Raw genomic sequence first — 20,342 nt, forward strand, 5'->3', positions numbered from 1 at the left:
GCGCTCTCCTCTATCTTCCGAGGTCCTTAACCATCTCCCTGAGAAAAGTAGACAGTAAAAGCCAAAATAGACTAAATATATATAGCCTGAACGATCCTAAAAATCCCTCGAAGGAGATAATAAAGAACCCAAAGCAGATGGTATCCTACTGCAAGGGTGGTCTTAAGAATCCAAAAGAGGTTGCTCAGAAGAGATAGATGTATCCCAACCTCTATTGCTCTCGCATAAAGACTTTTTTTTGCGCGACAGGAAAAAGTGACTACGCATTCCCCTTTTTGTTTGCGAATCCCTGTTTGTATCCTTTGAGCGCACGCCCATTAAGTAGCGATCAAATCAAGGAAATCGATCAAACGATCCCCGTGCCAGCCCAAATCATGATCCTCACCAACTTGGATTTGGTTCTCTCGCGAAAATCGCGAGTTGCAGAGATGAGAACCATGAAAAGCAAGATCCCGAATAAGAAAACAGAAACCGGGGAAGAGGAAACCACAAGAGTGAAGACTAGTAGAGTCTCGTCTTTTGTCATTCTTTGCTCCTTTTTCACTCAATGATTCCTTCGAATTTGCCGACCAAAAATTCTATATGTCTATTCTATTTATGATATTTCTATATATATAGAATATGATATCTAATATGACATCCGATTTGTCAAAGGGATTGGATTGGTGACTTACCCATTCAGTGACTTTGGCACTGGACGTTCCAAAAATGGGTACTATCGGATAGGGTGAATTAGAGAATAGACAGAGGTCCGTTGGCATTTCAGCCTTTCTTCTCCTTTCAGGGCCTATCCGAAAGAGAATCCAGTACCTCTTGGTCCTGAATATCAGAATAGGACAAACGAACCGGCCTCCGCGGATATCTTTGCTTCGGAACAAAACCCCGCAATCAAATAGATTGTCCCAAGGGCGCCATATTCTAGGAGCCCAAGTTATGCTATTGAAAATTCGTTCCTCTAGCAGTTCCGGTTTGAGCATTCCGTTCCCTTTTTCAAACTCCACTTCTTTTCATATAGCAATCCCTGATCAAAGAGAGAACAATATCCATTTCAAAACATTTCTAACAGATTCCTTAGTTCGGATCGACGAAGTAATGTCACTCGACTATTATCAACCTGACTGCAATCTTTTTCTGTCGGTAAGGATTGCACCAGAGCACCTTCTACTTCTAATAGGCCATGAACTATAGATAGAGAAGAATCATTCCGAGCGAGTACATAAGAAGCGATCCACTTTTTTTTATCGGTTCCAGGGGAAGACCAAAGAACTTGCGCGGCAGGTCCGCCAGAAAAACTCAAAAGAGAAAGAAGTCTCGTTAATCTCTTCATGCTCGTTCTAAGTTCGAAGTACCTTTTGGCCAAAGAAGAACCCGCTTCCTGACACGATTGCCTCTTTATCTTTATATAGATAGATTCTATAGGGTTATTTCTTAGTAAGTCTATTTTGTACAAGAGCCCCTCCTATCTGATAGAAAAGGGTCCCATGATCCCGAGCCGATCTTACCTTGGCTCGCAAACCCTAAGTTTGTCTATGAAGAGCTAATCTAATTGTATTTTTTTTCTAAAATGGATTTCTTATGTGGAATACTAATGGATAGGGCTTCGTTGCTAAGTGCTACAAGATTTAGTGCACCGGAACTCGTGGTTATGGACCCGAATCCTTTAGCATGGAACATTGTCTTTTCCAAGTAAAAACCCTTAATATATGAAAGAATAAAAATGTGCTTTCATTCTTGTGGAATAAAAAGTCCTCATACTTTAATGAAAGGAAAATCATAATTTTTCGTTAGGTATTTGATCCCTACAGAACCTATCACTAAAATACCCGATGAGTGGGAGAGTGGAGGGGCCGGCGGCGGCTGTCGGGACTCGGGAGGCTCGCCGGGACGGCAGCAAGGTGGCGGCCCGGTGTGTGAAGCGGCGGGCAGCGGGCACGCGAGGTCAGCCAGGAGAAGGCGTTGTGCAGAGAGTTGGGAGGAGAGCGAGCGGCGTCGTGGCGATCTCGCCGGCGACGGGAGGAGGACGACGAGCTGAGCCGAAGGAGGGCGAGGCGTCCACGTGCACGAGGCTCCCCGGCGGATTGGGAAGACGGGGCGAGGCATCTCCGACGGCGTGGGCTGTGCCGCCGGGTGCCGTGCTTCCTCAGATTCATGTTTGAGTCGCTTCCCTCGACGTCGACGGCTCTATGATCAGGTGTGTTCTCTTCCTGCTGTGTGGCTATGCCGCCTCATCCTCCAGGTACTAAGCCACGATGAGATGTAAGTGTACTGCATATCATTGCCGCCTTCCACATGCTCGACGGAATGCCCAACCACATTACTCACACAAAATTCGATGGAAAAAGGAAGCAACCTGGCTTATTAGGGCCATTAGGCAGTTAGCCTCCGCATTAGCTGGGTCAGCCTTTTGAATGGAAAGATTGTCTACATTTAATGCTGAAGCTAAATCTTCTGAATCTATGTTTGTTTGATTTCCAGCAGCTAATCCCGGTTTGATGGCAGTCCCAGAAACTGGAAAATTAGAAGGCTCGGCAACTAAAGCCCTCTTAAATAGGTCCAGTTGCTTGGAGTCTCCGACAACACTTTCTGAGCCAGTAGACTGAAAGTGAGCATACCAATTTGCAAATGCCATAGTAGCTTCCATTTGATTTGTGCTTTGAGAACCTGTTTTTGTTCTAAAGGAATCAAAGCCTTTCGATGCAATATGCATCTCTGAGCTACTGGATTCATGACTTCTGCTATACTTTTCCTGCACTATAGTATGAGTTGGAGGAAGAGCAGAAGGGGTGGCAGCTATCTCCTTTTTCCTTTCAATGGAAAATGAGTCCAGGTTAACACCAGGCAAATTTAGTGTGCACGCAACTGATGGTTGTTTGTTGCTTGTGGAACTTCCAGATATTTTCCTATTCTCTAGGGAAAAGTAAGTTTTAACTCCAGAAGATCAGATAAGACCAACCCACTCTTTGGTGTCTCCTTACTTTTATTTCAATCCGTAGAGTCGCCATCAAATTCTGCGAGAGCCTGAATTAGGGGCAAAACAACCATCAGCTACAGATAGCACCAGGGTTAAGATTCAGATATCAGACTATGTATCCTGCATACCAGGGTGACTTTTACAATGAATGAATAGTACAATTTATTTTAAAGTGATCTGGCAATATTTCCTACGAGGGATCTGTCGCACGGCCCGCCCAGCTGCACCCGGCGTTCACCGATGAGGTGGACGAGATGCGGGTGCTGTCTGTGTGCGATGACGACGGGAAGAGGTCGGTGAGGTACGGGTCCCCCGCCCGGCGCGAGGAGGAATGAGGAGACGTGCCAGCAGACACGAGCACGTACAAGCAGCGGCGAACCACAGCATCGGATGGCGCCGCCCTGGGTTCGTCTTCGGCGGCGTAATGAAGGGGCTGCAGCCTGGCAGAAGGTACTTCTACAAGGTAGTGATATGGTGAACTGTGGCTACTGAAACTAATTTTGTGCTAACCTTGTGATCTGAGAGTTTGATTTCCTGATATAGAGAGAGATAAGATTTCTATTCGAACACTGTTTTACATTTGTGCTTAAGAAACGGATGAAACTGTAAGATGATTTTACTATTGGACTGAGCAAATTTTTTTACTGAAATAGATTTTTACATGGAAAATGATTCGCTTAAATAGACACCTGATCAATATATGCTCTGTATGTATATTCTGCAACTCTGCATTTAGATTTAGGGTTACTTGGTTAATATTTTTGAAACAAAAATGTCACTCTAAAAAGATATTATCTAGAATTTCATATCAGGGTGCGGCCCTCTAGATAGGAAGGCATGGATTCAATGGCGAAAACTTCTATCAGGATGGGGACTCTCTAGGCGGGATGGCATGGACCCAACAGCAAGGACATCAATCATGATGGATTCAACCAGTCTGCTCGATCATTGGATGACATAATATGCTTATGATGTGGGTTAATGGAGGTACTCTAGCTCCAACCAAACTACGGCTAGTCCAACCTTCGGTCATGGTTCACTATTCTTCAATCTTAGTGCTGCATATTCCTATTTTAATATACTTGGTGCATAAAATTAATGATTCAGAAAAATAATTTTTTCTTTGTTACAAACAAATCTGCAACTCTCCCAGATAAAAGATTACTACTAAAAGAGAACAACTATTAGTCTTAGTAGGTGAAGTCAGATTGTGTACTGACATTGTTGTAATCTCTGTATCCTATTTCTTGCCGCTTTTTGTGTTATTTTGGTTACACAGAATGGCCATGTTTATCTGAAATTTGTTTTGTCAATTGCCTTTAAATTAACAAATCAGGGTAATAAATAGAATGTGTCTGTTCCATTACCCACAACTGTACCGTTATCTACTATTGAATAGTTGGATCAATACACTTCTCGTAATCTTTTGTTGTAGAAGAGCAAAGTTCTACGTGCTTATAACTTGCCCCTTCTCTCTGTAGAATTAACTACACATGGAGGTTTGAGGAAGAGCTCGCTGGGCGAATTCGTTGGTTGGCTCAACCGGCGAACGATACAGACACTCCGGCAAGATCGAGCCAACGGCTGGAGGATTTCAGGGGAGATCGTACTGTGACTATAACAGGAGGCTAAGATTTCACCTGCGCTGTATGTGAAAAGCAGGTTCAGGAGCTCCAAGCCAACAAACACCAGGGCTTTGAAAAAGATGTAAGATTTCTACTTTCTAGCTTGTCACAAAATTTGTTGTCGCCTGTTATTTTGTATGGCAGTCAGGCATGTTATAAGAATGACCTATAGACCTATTGTTCAGTTTTGTTTGAGATAGAATACAAATTATGCGTAGTATTCAAAGTTTATAGAACATGACCACAACAAAAGAAAACTTTAAAGATCAACATAGACAATACTTTTTCTGGTAGCAATTCAATTTATGATTTTCAGTTAAATGCTCGGAATTATTCCAGTCTGCAGTACATACTTGCTGCTAATTGAAAACTATGGATATATGCTTTCACATGCAGTCCTGGCTTTGCTAACATGTATGGTGTCAGTTTAGAAAGACCTAATAGTGTTGTTTTGATTCTTGGCTTCAGGGAAGAAGTGAAAGGTTCCAATAATATTTATCAGTATAAGAGGATACTGTTAGGAAAGCAACTTGTATTCCCATGAGGCCATAGGCCGATATATATACATGTACAGGTGTGGAACATATGCAGGAAACCCCTTATACAACGGGATAAATACAAAGGGGTACATGACTTATATTATAACTCTAACACCCCCCTCAAACTCATGGTGGATGAACAACACTGAGTTTGGAGAGATAAAAGCCATGTTGTGCTCTAGTCTGGGCCTTCGTCAGGAAATCCGCCAACTGTAACTCGGAAGGCACATACTGAAGAGCAATAACCTGATCCTGCACACCAGCGCGCACATAGAAAGCATCAACACCAATATGCTTGGTGAGCTCATGCTTCACAGGATCGCGCGCAATGCTAATAGCACCTGTACTGTCAGATAAGAGTAGAGTCGGTGTAGTGACAGAAACACCAAAATCCTGAAGTAACCACCGTAACCAAGTCACCTCTGCCGTCAAAAGAGCCATGGCTCGCAACTCAGCCTTAGCACTCGAACGGGAAACTGCAATCTGTTTCTTCGTCTTCCAGGCAATGAGAGAACCGCCAAGAAAAACACAGTAAGCAGAAAGTGAACGGCGATCAGAAGGATCACTAGCCCACGTAGCATCCGAATAGGCCTGAAGCTGTAAAGAACTGGAGCTAGGAAAGAATAGACGGTGAGAGATCGTGCCCCGAAGATATCGGAGAACACGAAGGAGATGACTATAGTGAACCGAGGTGGGAGCAGAGACAAACTGACTCAGAATATGAACCGGATAAGAGATGTCCGGACGAGTGACAGCTAGATAGACAAGACTGCCAACAAGATGACGATAACGCGTCGGGTCAGGGAGAGGATCACCATCAGTAGCACGGAGGTGAACATTGAGCTCCATAGGAGTCTCAACAATGCGCTCGTCAGTAAGAGCAGCACGAGCAAGAAGATCCTGGATATACTTTTCCTGGGATATAAAAAAGCCATCAGAGGTAGAAGAGACTTCAATCCCAAGAAAGTAGCGAAGAGGTCCAAGATCAGACATAAGAAACTGCTCACTAAGACGGGCCTTTACAAAGGCAATATACTCGGGGTCATCCCCAGTGATGATCATGTCATCAACATAGAGAAGAAGAAGAGTCCGACCACGAGGAGAAAGGTGAATAAACAATGCTGGATCATGAGCACTTGCTGAAGAACCAGCAGTAGTGACCACAGAGGCAAAATGCTCAAACCAGGCGCGAGGGGCTTGCTTAAGGCCATAGAGAGAGCGACGAAGACGACATACCATGCCATCAGGAACAGAATACCCAGGTGGTGGCTGCATGTACACCTCCTCACGCAGCTCACCATTAAGAAAGGCATTCTTAACATCAAGCTGAGATATAGACCAGTGGCGTGCAGAGGCAACGGCAAGAAGTGTACGAACAGTGGTCATATGGGCCACATGAGCAAAAGTCTCGTCATAATCACGACCATGCTCCTGCTGAAAACCACAAGCCACAAGACGAGCTTTGTGACGCTCAAGAAAACCATCGGAGCGAGTCTTAACCTTGTAGACCCACTTACAAGTGATGGGACGGACTCCGGGAGGAAGAGAAACAAGATCCCAGGTACCGGTGCGTTCAAGAGCAGCAATCTCCTCTGCCATCGCAAACTGCCATTTAGGATGAACAACAGCCTGACGATAAGAAGTCAGCTCAAGAACAGCAGCACCAGCGGTGGGAAATCCAAAGCGATCAACAAGTGGACGAGGACGAGAACGCAAGCCATAAGTAGGCTGAGAGGAAGAGGACGACTCATCGAATGAGGCATCCACAGGTCGTGAACGACGAGCGTAATGCTGAGGAAAAGATGGAACAATAGAAGGAGGAATCGCCAAGGTAGAATCGGGGGATGGCGACGAAGAAGTCACCGGAGATGAAGGTGTAGAATCCGGTGACATGCTAGGCGAGGAGACCGGAGAAGATGGTGGCTGCAAATCGACTAGAGGTGGAGAAGCAGAGGGAGTGGAACGAATAGGCACAGGCGCGACGGGGGTGATAGGTGAGTCAGGAAAAGTGAGGAAAGAGATATCCTCCACTGAAAAAATCGAGGAAGATGGGCGTGGGTAGAAGGGACGAGACTCATCAAAAGTCACGTCTCGAGAGATACGCATCCGACGACCGATAGGATCCCAACAACGATAGCCCTTATGCTCATCACTGTAGCCTAAGAAGACACACTCAACAGACTGAGCGGTCAGTTTGGTGCGTTCGCGAGGGGCAAGAAGAACATAACAAACACAACCAAACAAGCGAAGCATCGAATAATCGGGAGAACGATCAAAAAGACGCTCAAAAGGAACGCCACCCTGCAAAGCAGCGGACGGCTGAAGGTTGATGAGATAGGCGGAAGTGGAGATAGCCTCGGCCCAAAAATGAGGCGGAAGAGAGGCGGCGATCATCATCGCACGAGCCGTCTCAAGAAGGTGACGATGCTTGCGCTCAGACACGCCATTCTGAGCATGAGCACCAGGACAAGAGAACTGGGCAAGAGTACCCTGCTCAGCAAGGACTCCACGCAACATCTTGGAGATATACTCTCCAGCAGAGTCAGCACGGAAAACACGAATAGGAGTAGAGAACTGAGTGTGAACCATGGCAGCAAAACGCTTATAGATAGATAACACCTCACTACGAGAAGACATAAAATATATCCAGGTGTATCGAGAGAAATCATCTATAAAAATAATATAGTAGCGATGGCCTCCTTTCGAGGCAAATGGAGCTGGACCCCAGACATCGGAGTGAACAAGGTCAAAAGGACGTTGAGACATAGTGTCGCTATGAGGATAAGGTAACTGGACCTGTTTACCAAGCCGACAACCCTGACAGTCTAAAGACACACCACCGGAGACAGATCCAAGAAGACCACGTCGAACTAAGGATGAGAGACGAGAGCCACACAAGTGACCAAGGCGATGATGCCACTGCTGAAAAGAGCTGGTAGACAAGGCAACAGAGGGGGAAAGACTGGCGGCGGTGGCAGCGGAGGGAAGGTGAAGCCAGTTAAGCTCCCAGAGACCCTGAGAGTCACGGTGTCGGGGGCCAGCACCAAGGAGAGCACCAGTGTGACGGTCCAGAACAGAACAAGAGTCAAAGTCTAGAATCACCCGACAACCGGAGTCAACAATCTGACCACCAGAAAGGAGCTGCATGGTAAGTCGAGGAACATGAGCAACATCAGGAACATGAAAAGATGAGGTGCTAAGAATGCCTCGACCATTAACCGGGAGGGAGGTACCATCAGCAGTAAGAACATGAATAGGAGAATCAAGAGCACGAATAGAAGACAAGGTGGATGAATCATGAGTCATATGAAAAGATGCTCCAGTATCAAGAATCCATGGAGATGTACCTGACTGTGTTGAAGGTGATCTCACAATGCCAGAGGAGTCAGTAGCAGAACCAGCAGAACCCGTCGGTGAAGAACCAGAGCATGCAGCGAGCAAGCACCGAAGGCGCGTAATCTCCTGCTCAGTCAGGAGCTCAACTGAAGAGGTTGACGTAGATGCACCCGACAATGAAGAGCCGGAGGCGGTCAGCAGACCACGAAGTCCCACAATCTCCTGCTCGGTGAAGTACATAGCTGAAGTAGACGACGCAGTAGCACTGGGAGAGGAGCGGCCACCAGGCCCACCACCACCTGTGGAAGCCGCCAGAGGAGGCGACATAGCATAACCAACATCATCCGTAGAGGCCGGTGAAGGAGACGAGGGCACATGCCGACAAGCCCCAAGCGGCAAAGGAAGACGCGGGTCAATAGAGTCATATGCATCAACACATCCGATGGGGACCGTGAGAGGAGCCGGTGTAGAACGATAATCACCGATGAAAGTCGCAGGAGGAGTCGATGTAGAGCGACAATCACCACGTGCGAGAGTCGCCACAGGGGACGATAGCACAGACGGACGAGCACCAAGCACTGAGGAAAGGCACATGTGTGAGACGGGATCAGTGTAGGGAACACCGAGAACACCGTCAAAAATCTCCGGAGAGCGGGCAAGAGACACCATGGCAGATGATATTTTTTAACAATCAGCCGAATCAGTGGAAACCCAAACACGGATCAGATTAGGCAACACAAAGGCTCCCGATGCAGCGGCAGCAACTAGCAACCGGAGAAAGAGTGGGCTACCGATGCAGACGGCAGCAGCCAACGCGCTGGGAACAAATCCAGCCGGAGGTGGCGGGATCCGGCGAGGGGCGGCCGGATCCAGCGAAGACCGGCGAAGACAGACGGCTGGCGCCCGGATCCAGCGAGAGGCGGCGAAAAACCAGCGGCCGGTGGATGAGCAGGCGGCGACCTCCAGGGTTGGAACCAGCGGCGTTGACCAGGGCAGCCGCAACCAGCCGATCGATCTGGAGCGGGACACCTCACGAGCGGGAAGAGCTCCTGCGGCTGGGGAGATGAAGCGGGCAGGTGGATGAGAAGCAGCAATAGCGGCGGCGTTGCCAGAGATTGGATCGGTGAGAGCACGAGTTGCACGTGCGAAAAAAAAAACCTAAAGCTCTAATACCATGTTAGGAAAGCAACTTGTATTCCCATAAGGCCATAGGCCGATATATATACATGTACAGGTGTGGAACATATGCAGGAAACCCCTTATACAACGGGATAAATACAAAGGGGTACATGGCTTATATTATAACTCTAACAGATACATGTATATTTATCTAAGAGGATAGATGTACGTACTTGCAGAACTACAGTTTGTTGCAGTTGCTAGGGACTGTAAATTGTGATTCTAATTCGTTCTTTTGCATTTCGGTCTGTCATTCATTGTTACTTGAATGTTTCTCATGTTTCGCTGATCTCCCAGGATTTTCGAAGCTTTTTGTTTGTTTTCTCACAGGAACAGCTGTCCGTGCCTTATGAAAGTCGTTTGGAAATATGAGTGAGAAGTAGGTGTTGTAGTGTTATGTTTTTTGTTAATTTCGGGGGTGGAAGAGAGCTAAAGTTTTCTAACATTGCAAATCTGGATCATTCAATTTTTTCGTGCCAAATCAACACATTGGCCGGATTTGGCTTATACTTGATAATGAGCAAACAATATATGTTGTGAATATAATATAACAAATTATTATTGGGGACAGTGGATCAAAACATTTTGTCAGATTCGCTTATATTTGATAATGAGCAAACAATAAATGTTGTGAATATAACAAATAATTACACGGGTTGTTTTGCCGTTCTGATTTCTAGAATTTTGAAAACCAGAACCAGTTAGTAACATTTCACAGCATGATATTGCAATTTACATCATGGTTCTTCAATGCTAAAATTTACAGTGAGTTAATTTGTAGTTAACTTTGTTATTATGCCAATGAAAGAGGCTGCCCGGTTGTTGTTCTTGGTAGCAAGAAGGAATTTTCATTTGTACGAAACCTTTGTACGTGAGAGAGAACCAATATGTACGAGTGTCGCTGTAAAAGAAAAGACTCGGTCTGAGCGGTAATAAGCTCAATCTTCCTACACGAGCTACATGATGCTAATATGTACAGCTCCAGTCTCTATCTTGAAGGGATTTTATACGTGAGAATGAGCTCCACTAGAAAAAATGTCCTCCGATCTGAATTAATTGACGCAGCCTCTATACAATATCAAGCAATATTTATGTATTCCCATTGTTAAGTATTTCATCCTATTTTTTTGGTAAAGTAAAATATTCCTATTGAGATGTAGTTGAAACTTTGTGTACAGTCAAATGTAATTTATCATTGCAGAGTTTATACATGTGTAAGAAAATTAACTAATATAAATGTTTATGCGTGTGTAAAAATATTAATTAAATACTATCAATGTGAAACTGCGGGATACATTAATATTTTATCATCATATGACCTACTATTAATTTTGAACCGGCCGGTTGCACATTTATTTCAAATCACATATAGTACATTCGAGAAGGAAGAATCTGAGCGGGAATGACTACTTCACAACGATTCTTGAGAGGAACAAGTCGACGAGGCCACCAATGATGACAACTCTATGGTAGTTCTGCACCCGTACACCATGAACAAGATGTAACTCTTTCTTGGCTCTGAACAGGTCGATGGTCGACAAGGCTCTTTACACCCGGATACCATGGACATGTTGTAGCTCTTCCGTGGAGGGGGATGCAAAAACTAGATTTAAAAAGTGTTGCATAATGGCACGTGAAGTAGGTTACATTTCATTTTTCGCGCGGTGCAACGCACGGGCATTTGTACTAGTAAATAGTTAAGCTGGCATGAGCTTGACCAATCAGAATTTACACCAAATAATTCGACAAAATAGAGCCAAATTACATTGAGTAACTAAACCAAACAGCAGCAAGGAAAGTCTTATCCAACAGATGATGAAATTGGATTTTAGAAATCATGTGCAACTTGATTAACTTGAAAATTTCTATTTTTGTTGTCAGGTAAACTACAAATACCAAATTTATAAGAACAAAGAACCAACTAAACATGCAAAAACTCTGTACATTTGCTAGCCTGAATGTGCCAAAACTCTACACTAATCACTTTGTACTGAACTGAACACTAGCTAGCCTGAATGTGTATCTAGCCTGAATGTGTATCGGTTTAGTACTAAACTGAAAATGCATAGAAGGCAGCTGAGGTGGATGTCCAGAAGGGAATCAGAGGCCATCTACTTACTGAACTGAATGCATGTCCTACAAATCAGTGGAAGTGGAGCTCGCGCTCGGATTAACCACCGGCAGAGGAGCAGTGTACTGCACGAGGCGCGGCGCCGCGAGCTGCACAGGGAAGTGGCCGGGGGTGGCCGCGCCCCTGGATGTCGCCGGCGTTGTAGGAGGAAGGGTAGCCCGCACCGCGAGCCGGGGCTACCAACTTCGAGCAGGGTCAAGGAGAGGAGGCCGGCGGACGTCGGGTTTGGATGGAGGTGTGGCGGCGTGGCGCTGTGGGTTGGGGGAGGGAGGCGCGCCTGCCGGGAGTGAGAGGAGGCGGTGGGGTGGGGCGCCGCGGTGGTCGGGGCCATCCTCGTGGGGGTCGTCGGCTGCCAGGCAGGTGGTGGACGGCCGCGGTGCTGGTGGCAGGCGGTGGTGAGGTGGGGCGGTTCGTGAGGCCCTTCTGTTCCGGTTTTTGAACCGGAACTAAAGGGTTGTTACTAATGCTCTAAGCCTTTAGTCCCGGTTCTTACACAAACCGGTACAGATGGGCCTCCACGTGACCGGTGCAGCGAGCTCAGGCAGGAGGGCCTTTAGTTTCGGTTGGTGGCACCAACCGGGACCAATATGCATCCACGCGTCAGTAGGTGGCAAGAGCTGAGGTTTTTGTTTTTTTTCTGAAAGGGGGTGGTTTAGGGGGTAATTTAGGGTGTGTAATCTAGCTAACAGAGAGAAGTGTCCTCTCTTATTTCCGTGCATGGTTTACCAACGCTACTGCTATGCCTAAACATGGCTTAGATTAAAGTGAAGGCAACATGTGGTGCATGTCAAAAGTAATATTAATCCTAACTTGATCAAGTTTGGATTAGTACTACTTTCGACATGCACCACATGCTTGTTGCCTTAACTTCAATCTAATCCATGTTCATTTCACCCACTGATATATAATAACTCTTCATGCCCGCATCATGCATCATCATAATAACAAGTCCTACTAATCATCATCATACAACTTCTACTCGTTATTAATAACAAGTCATACGATCATCATCCTCATAGTCATCGAACCAACCCTACTTAATTGTTCTAGGCACATGATCATCAGTATTAGGTAGGGCCTAAATACCCTCTTTAAGGTAAAATAGCATAAAACAATATAGACCATGACCCTCCATTATGAAGAATGGAGATCATCCTGTCTCCAGTTCTTGCGCTTCGCTTCCTTTTGCTTCCAAGAACCTCCTTACGACTGTCCATACATTTTTTCCATCCTTGATTTTCATGTCTCCACTTCTTTTAGAAATCCGGTATGGACAGTTCAGATTCGTAGGATGACCTGGACGTATGTTCAAAACATCAAGGAGACCACTCTGATACATCAGATGAGGCACACAATCCTCTGGGATTATCTGTTAAAAAACATAGTAATAATTTCATAGTTAGCAATGATGTACTAGTTTTAGAAGTATGCAAAAGATGCACGGATGTCGTAATAGTAAAAAATCTTACCAGGGTATCTCCATAGTAGTTACCGTAGTTCAACACGTGCACTAGTGGCACGTATTGACCATAATATGAAGGAGTTTTACAATAGATATTGTAATTCTCAAGATCAGTACAAAATCCGACCAGATGAGTTTTCTCCTTATAAGTTAACTCAAAGCCATCGGTGTAGTAGGTTCTGTCTACCATGTTCCGCACATTGTTTGAACAATCAAAATAAGCTGTCAATGGAAATAAGCTGTCAACTATTTTGAAATGAACAATATAAATTAGCTAATAACTATGTTTGAGAAACTCACATAGCGGTAGAATTGGAGGCGTATCAACAAGGACCCAAATGTCCATATTGTCTTGCTCGATGTCAGGATCACCAAGATCCATGGTGACAAGCATACCCTCATCAAAACCATACATCTTGCTAAATGCTTCCCAATTTTTGCAACCAAAATGGGTTACGCTCTCAGAATTATACAGATTTACTTCAAAATCTATATCATGATGGGTCCTTAGGTGAATTTTCTTTGTTTCCATACTTTCATGGTCTTCAAAACCCATCCTCTCCAAGACGTAGCGTCTTGCATGGCATGGGATAAGCTAGTCGAATTGTAAAAGATGAAAAGTACATGTTGAAATTGTTGAAGTCGTGCTTAATTACGAAAAAATAACACTTGTCGTCGTTGCGTACCGTTTCAATATCAAAGGTTTCCTCCAGCTTAATGCTGAAGCGCCGATCTTCGTCCAGGTGAGGCCTGTCGCACAGACCACGGTCGTCGTGGCACCAGTCGCACTCCCCCGGGAGACTTTCGTCGTCCGAGTACGACATTTCCTATGTTCATAATTCAAATATTAAACGTCTACAATTAAATATATGCACTAAAAACCTAAGTTAGATCATTATTATTCATCACGGATTGACTATCGGTCTGTCGAGTCTTTTCTTGAAAACTCTCAACTTACGTGGTGTATACATTCGACCGTTGGTGATGGTCGCTCCTCCTTTCATCCCCGAGTACATTACACCAAAATGTCTAGCACACGGGAATGAAGGAGAAGCGACCCCCACGACAACAGTCGGGATTCTTCGTCCTCTCATATATATATGGTGGAACTCTCCCTCACTGATTCCTCTCTGACATTTGCGACCGTCGGTGATGGTAGCTCCTCCTTTCGTTCCCGAGTGCATTACACCAAATTGTCTAGCACACAGGAACGAAGGAGAAGCTACCCCCACGACAACAGTCGGGATTCTTCGTCCTCTCATATATGGTGGAGACTCGACAAACTTAAAGTCAACCCGAAATATCGTTTAATTATCTTTCTAAAAAAGGATTTGGCTGGTCTCACCTCGAGGTCGGAGGGGGTCGGTGACGAGGACGACGGCGGGGATGATGGAAGGGGGCTCCTAGATTTCTGCGAAAACAAAAACCCTGTAAGCTATCAACTAATCTTATGCATACGCCTTGCATAGTGCTCTCCAATTTTAGCATTCAAAGTAGGAGTAGTTTTCCAATTTGAGCATTCAATAAGCAAAATCAAATCGCAAAATAACGTAGTATTCAAATTAGGATGCATTTAATTATAAGCAAAACTACATCATCTCCATGCGTCCGTACATCGTCGAATATTATCACTAATACACCTCGAATACTATCATACATATAGCATCGCTAGGACAGCTAGAACCGTAGCGCCCGACGGGTATCGGCGCGGGCGGTGGACACCCAAAGAGAAGGAACCATCACAGGATCATAGCTCCAGTGAGATCCCTGAAGAGCCTGCCACGTATTGTCGAACCCGCCCTCCAACGCAACCATGTAGCGACGGACGTGCTCGTCCTCCTCGCTGACACGGTGACGTACCACCTCCGCGGTGTCCGGAAGCCTCGGCACCGTCACTGGCCCACGCGATCGCCACCAAACAAGGATCGGGTCAACGACAGGCTGGCTCCTCACCAACCTACGCCCCCGGAAGGTAGCACCTCCCAAAACCAGCCCGGCGGAGCCCAGTCCCGGACATGGCCCCTCTGATCAAGCCGGCCTCCTCCGCCAAGTCGACGACGAGGATGCGGGATAGGCATCGTCGACGTCGATGCGGGAATAATTGCTTTAACTAAAAAATAAACTGGTTCTATTAATTTTCTTGCTAAAAATAAACTACTTCTATAGTAAAATAAACTAGTTTTATTAAATCAACTAGTTCAACTACTAAGCACTTACTATAAATAGAATAAAGTAGTACTTACTAAAAATAAACTAGTTTAACTAGTTCTATTATTTTTCTAACTAATTCTATTAAACACTTTCTAAGTAGTACTTACTAAAAGTTATCGGGGAGGGGGGATATATCGACAACGACATACCCGATAAAAAATAAGAGGAAGAAAAAGAAAAAAAAGTGGAGAAGAAGAAAGGAATAGAGGGGATATATTATTTTTCTTCTTCTCCTCTATTCCTTCTTCTTCTATTTTTTCTTCTTCTTCTTCTTCTCTATTCCTTCTTCTTCTCCTCTTTTTCTTTTCTTTTTCATCTGCTTATTTATTTCTCCTCTTCTTCCTCTCTTCTTCTTCTTCTTCTTCTTCTTCTCCTTCTTCCTGTTCTTATTTTCCTTTTTTCTCTCCTTCTTTTTCTTCTAAATATGAACATATACATAAATAACTTTGATCATACACAATTTTCCTATACATACACAATATGAACATATACATAAATTGACAAAGAAAATTCTATGAACAAAAAAAATCATAAAAAATCTATGAACAAAATTACAACAGAAAAAAATCATAAAAATTCTATGAAAAAATTGACATATTCTTTGCATATGAACGTACAAACATTTGCATATTCAACAATAATATCACCCATAAAATCTAAACTACACATCTAAATTAATACAACTAAATTACAACAACTAAATTAACTACACATCTAAACTACACATCCAAATTAATACAACTAAATTACAACATCTAAACTACACATAATAGGGGGCGTGGCGGCAGCGGCGACGGCCATTACAGGGAGCATGAGGAGGGGATCAGGACGGCGCTCACAGGGTGCGCGGCGACGGCGACGAGGAGGCAGGGGCGGCAGCGTCGGGGCAGGGGCGGCGCGGGGCGGTGACGGCATCGGGGCGGGGCGGGATGGCGTCGGGAAGGCGCGTCGGAGGCAGGGCGACGGCGGCGACGGCGAGGCAGATGGGCAGCCTAGCGGCGTCGCGGCGGGAGAATGAGGAACTGAACGAAAAATTCACAAGTCCTGGTTATATAGACGAGGCATTGGTCCCGGCTCATGGCACAAACCGGGACCAATGCCCTCCTTTAGTCCCGGTTGGTGCCACCAGTCGGGACCAAAGGTCTCTTTTCAGCAGCCCAAAGGGCGGGAAGCAGAGGCCTTTGGTACCGGTTGGTGGCACCAACCGGGACTAAAGGAGGGCATTGGTCCCGGTTGGTATGAATCGGTACCAATGCCACCCTTTAGTCCCGGTTGGTGGCATCAACCGGGACCAAAGGCCTCGTGCTGCCCGTGCCCAAATGTTTAGTCCCACCTTACTAGCTGAGAGGGGCGCGCAGTGGTTTATAAGCCCCACTGCCGCACCCCTCTCGAGCTCCTCTCCATTGCAGGCTTACGAGCCTAATTGTCACTTCTATGCCTGATGGGCCCACTGGGCCTTCTGCGGGCCTGAATCCTGGCCCGTAGATGGGTTTCTAGTCGTATTCAGGCCGTGGTGGCCTAGTAGGTGGCATATTTTTTTATTTTTTCCCTGTTTTTTGTTTTCTTTTTTTATTTTGTTTTTTTTTCTACTTACAACAAAAAACTTATTTATTTTATTTTGTTTCTAATTCTTATTTATTTTACTTTATGATAATTCTTTTTGCTATTAAAGTTTCTAACAAAAAAGTTCTTTATGAAAATTCTTTTTCCTTTTAATGATTTTGAACAGAAAATATTCGATAATTTTAGTTGCATCAATTTTATATAATTTTAGTCTCAATAATACTAGAGGTTGCTTATAATGTTTTGAACAGAAAATACTTTGATAATTTTAGTTTCATAAATTTTTTATGTTATTAAAGTTTATTTTATTTTATTTTGTTTCTACTTATATATTTTATTAAAGTTTATATTATTTTGTTTCTAATTACTTATTTATTTTATTTTATGATAATTCTTTTTGCTATTAAAGTTTGTAACAAAAAAGTTCTTTATGAAAATTCTTTTTGCTTTTAATGATTTTGAACAGAAAATACTTTGATAATTTTAGTTGCATCAATTTTATATAATTTTAGTTAGTTTCAGTAATACTAGAGTTTTATCTTCAGTGTTCAAAATGCACCATTCAAAGCCACATCATCAATTTTCAACCCTTTTTGACTTCATTTGTTATTTTTCATGCATTTACTGATTATTTTGAGCTATAAGACCCTGAAATTGAAAAGCATTTCAAATAAACTCTGAAAAGGTTGAAAGTTGGCATGGTATCATCATTTCATCCACATAGCATGTGCAAGAAAGTTGAGAGGGTTACGGCAAAAACTGGATGCACTTCGTGTACAAAACGGACAATCTCTTTCGAAGTATCAGAATTTCATAAGGAAACTCGTCTGTTACAATGGGATTTCATTTTTTAAAACTTATTTGGACTCCTACTTTTTGTGTGTTCAAAATGCACCATTCAAAGCCACATCAAAACTTTTCAACCCTTTCTGACTTCATTTGTTATTTTTCATGCATTTACTGATTATTTTGAGTTATAAGACCCTGAAATTGAAAAGCATTTCAAATGAACTCTGAAAAGGTTGAAAGTTGGCATGGTATCATCATTTCATCCACATAGCATGTGCAAGAAAGTTGAGAGGGTTACGGCAAAAACTGGATGCACTTCGTGTACAAAACGGACAATCTCTTTTGAAGTATCAGGATTTCATACGGAAACTCGTCTGTTACAAAGGGATTTCATTTTTTAAAACTTATTTGAACTCCTGACTTTTTGTGTGTTCAAAATGCACGATTCAAAGCCACATCATCAATTTTCAACCCTTTCTGACTTCATTTGTTATTTTTCATGCATTTACTGATTATTTTGAGCTATGAGACCCTGAAATTGAAAAGCATTTCAAATGAACTCTGAAAAGGTTGAAATTTGGCATGGTATCATCATTTTATCCACATAGCATGTGCAAGAAAGTTGAGAGGGTTACGGCAAAAACTGGATGCACTTCGTGTACAAAACGGACAATCTCTTTTGAAGTATCAGGATTTCATACGGAAACTCGTCTGTTACAACAGAACTACGAAAGGGTTGAAAGTTGGCATGGTATCATCATAATAGTTGTGGAGAGAAAGTCTTCACTTTTTCTTCGCTTGTGTCCTTTCCTTATTGTGCCGTAACCATGGATAATCTTCATCATTTATCAGGATACTTGGGTCAGCCTTGACTTTGAAGGGAGGAATTTCATGAAACTTTTCATAATCTTCGGACATGTCTGTCTTGCCCTCCACTCCCATGATGTCCCTTTTTCCTGAAAGAACTATGTGGCGCTTTGGCTCATCATATGATGTATTCGCTTCCTTATATTTTCTTTTTCTCGGTTTGGTAGACATGTCCTTCACATAGATAACCTGTGCCACATCATTGGCTAGGACGAACGGTTCGTCAGTGTACCCAAGATTGTTCAGATCCACTGTTGTCATTCCGTACTGTGGGTCTACCTGTACCCCGCCTCCTGACAAATTGACCCATTTGCACTTAAACAAAGGGACCTTAAAATTATGTCTGTAGTCAAGTTCCCATCTGTCCACTATGTAACCATAATATGTGTACTTTCCCCTCTCGGTTGCTGCATCAAAGCGGACACCGCTGTTTTGGTTGGTGCTCTTTTGATCTTGGGCGATCGTGTAAAATGTATTCTCATTTATCTCGTATCCTTTGTAAGTCAATACAGTCAAAGATGGTCCCCTGGACAACGAGTACAGCTCATCACAAACAGTGTTGTCACCTCTGAGACGTGTTTCCAACCAACTGCTGAAAGCCCTGATGTGTTCACATGTAATCCAGTCGTCGCACTGCTCCAGGTGTTTGGAGCGCAGACTGTTCTTGTGTTCATCAACATACGGGGTCACCAAGGTAGAGTTCTGTAGAACTGTGTAGTGTGCTTGAGACCAAGAATATCCGTCCCTGCATATTATTGAGTCCCCTCCAAGCGTGCCTTTTCCAGTCAGTCTCCCCTCATACCGCGATTTAGGGAGACCTATCTTCTTAAGGCCAGGAATGAAGTCAACACAAAACCCAATGACATCCTCTGTTTTATGGCCCATGGAGATGCTTCCTTCTGGCCTAGCGTGGTTACAGACATATTTCTTTAGGACTCCCATGAACCTCTCAAAGGGGTACATATTGTGTAGAAATACAGGGCCCAAAATGACAATCTCGTCAACTAGATGAACTAGGACGTGCGTCATGATATTGGAGAAGGATGGTGGGAACACCAGCTCGAAACTGACAAGACATTGCACCACATCACTCCATAGCCTTGGTATGATGTCTGGATCGAGCACCTTCTGAGAGATTGCATTGAGGAATGCACATAACTTCACAATGGCTAATCAGACGTCTTCCGGTAGAAGCCCCCTCAATGCAACCAGAAGCAGTTGCTTCATAATCACGTGACAGTCATGAGACTTTAGGTTCTGGAACTTTTTCTCTGGCATATTTATTATTCCCTTTATATTTGACGAGAAGCCAGTCGGGACCTTCATACTAAGCAGGCATTCAAAGAAGATTTCCTTCTCTTCTTTGGTAAAAGCGTAGCTGGCAGGACCTTCATACTGCTTTGGAGGCATGCCGTCTTTTTCGTGCAAACGTTGCAGGTCCTCCCGTGCCTCAGTTGTATCTTTTGTCTTCCCATACACGCCCAAGAAGCCTAGCAGGTTCACGCAAAGGTTCTTCGTCACGTGCATCACGTCGATCGAAGAGCGGACCTCTAGGTCTTTCCAGTAGGGTAGGTCCCAAAATATAGATTTCTTCTTCCACATGGGTGCGCGTCCCTCAGCGTCATTCGGAACAGCTAGTCTGCCGGGACCCTTTCCAAAGATTACGTGT

General features: G+C 44.2%; 2 long non-coding RNA genes across 6 annotated transcripts in view; one reads left to right on the top strand and one right to left on the bottom strand.

Annotated features, from left to right (window-relative positions):
* LOC141041546 (uncharacterized) overlaps positions 1-12,161 on the bottom strand; it is a 116,194-nt gene extending 104,033 nt beyond the window's left edge. Inside the window, exon 1 of the long non-coding RNA XR_012201877.1 lies at positions 11,770-12,161. This is a non-coding gene — a long non-coding RNA (uncharacterized lncRNA). The remainder of the gene's footprint in view (positions 1-11,769) is intronic.
* On the top strand, positions 1,572-10,231 carry LOC123496961 (uncharacterized). 5 transcript variants are annotated; one of them, XR_012201868.1, is made up of 4 exons: positions 1,587-3,434; positions 3,771-3,958; positions 4,453-4,678; positions 9,981-10,231. It is a non-coding gene; the product is annotated as an uncharacterized lncRNA (long non-coding RNA). The 5 variants fall into 5 exon arrangements; XR_012201874.1 differs by having other exon boundaries at positions 1,588-3,434; positions 3,784-3,958; XR_012201875.1 differs by lacking the exon at positions 9,981-10,231 and having other exon boundaries at positions 1,572-3,421; positions 4,453-4,917.
* Positions 12,162-20,342: the final 8,181 nt, after the last annotated feature.

Source organism: Aegilops tauschii, chromosome 1, assembly GCF_002575655.3.
Source record: "Aegilops tauschii subsp. strangulata cultivar AL8/78 chromosome 1, Aet v6.0, whole genome shotgun sequence".
Taxonomy (NCBI): Eukaryota; Viridiplantae; Streptophyta; class Magnoliopsida; order Poales; family Poaceae; genus Aegilops; species Aegilops tauschii.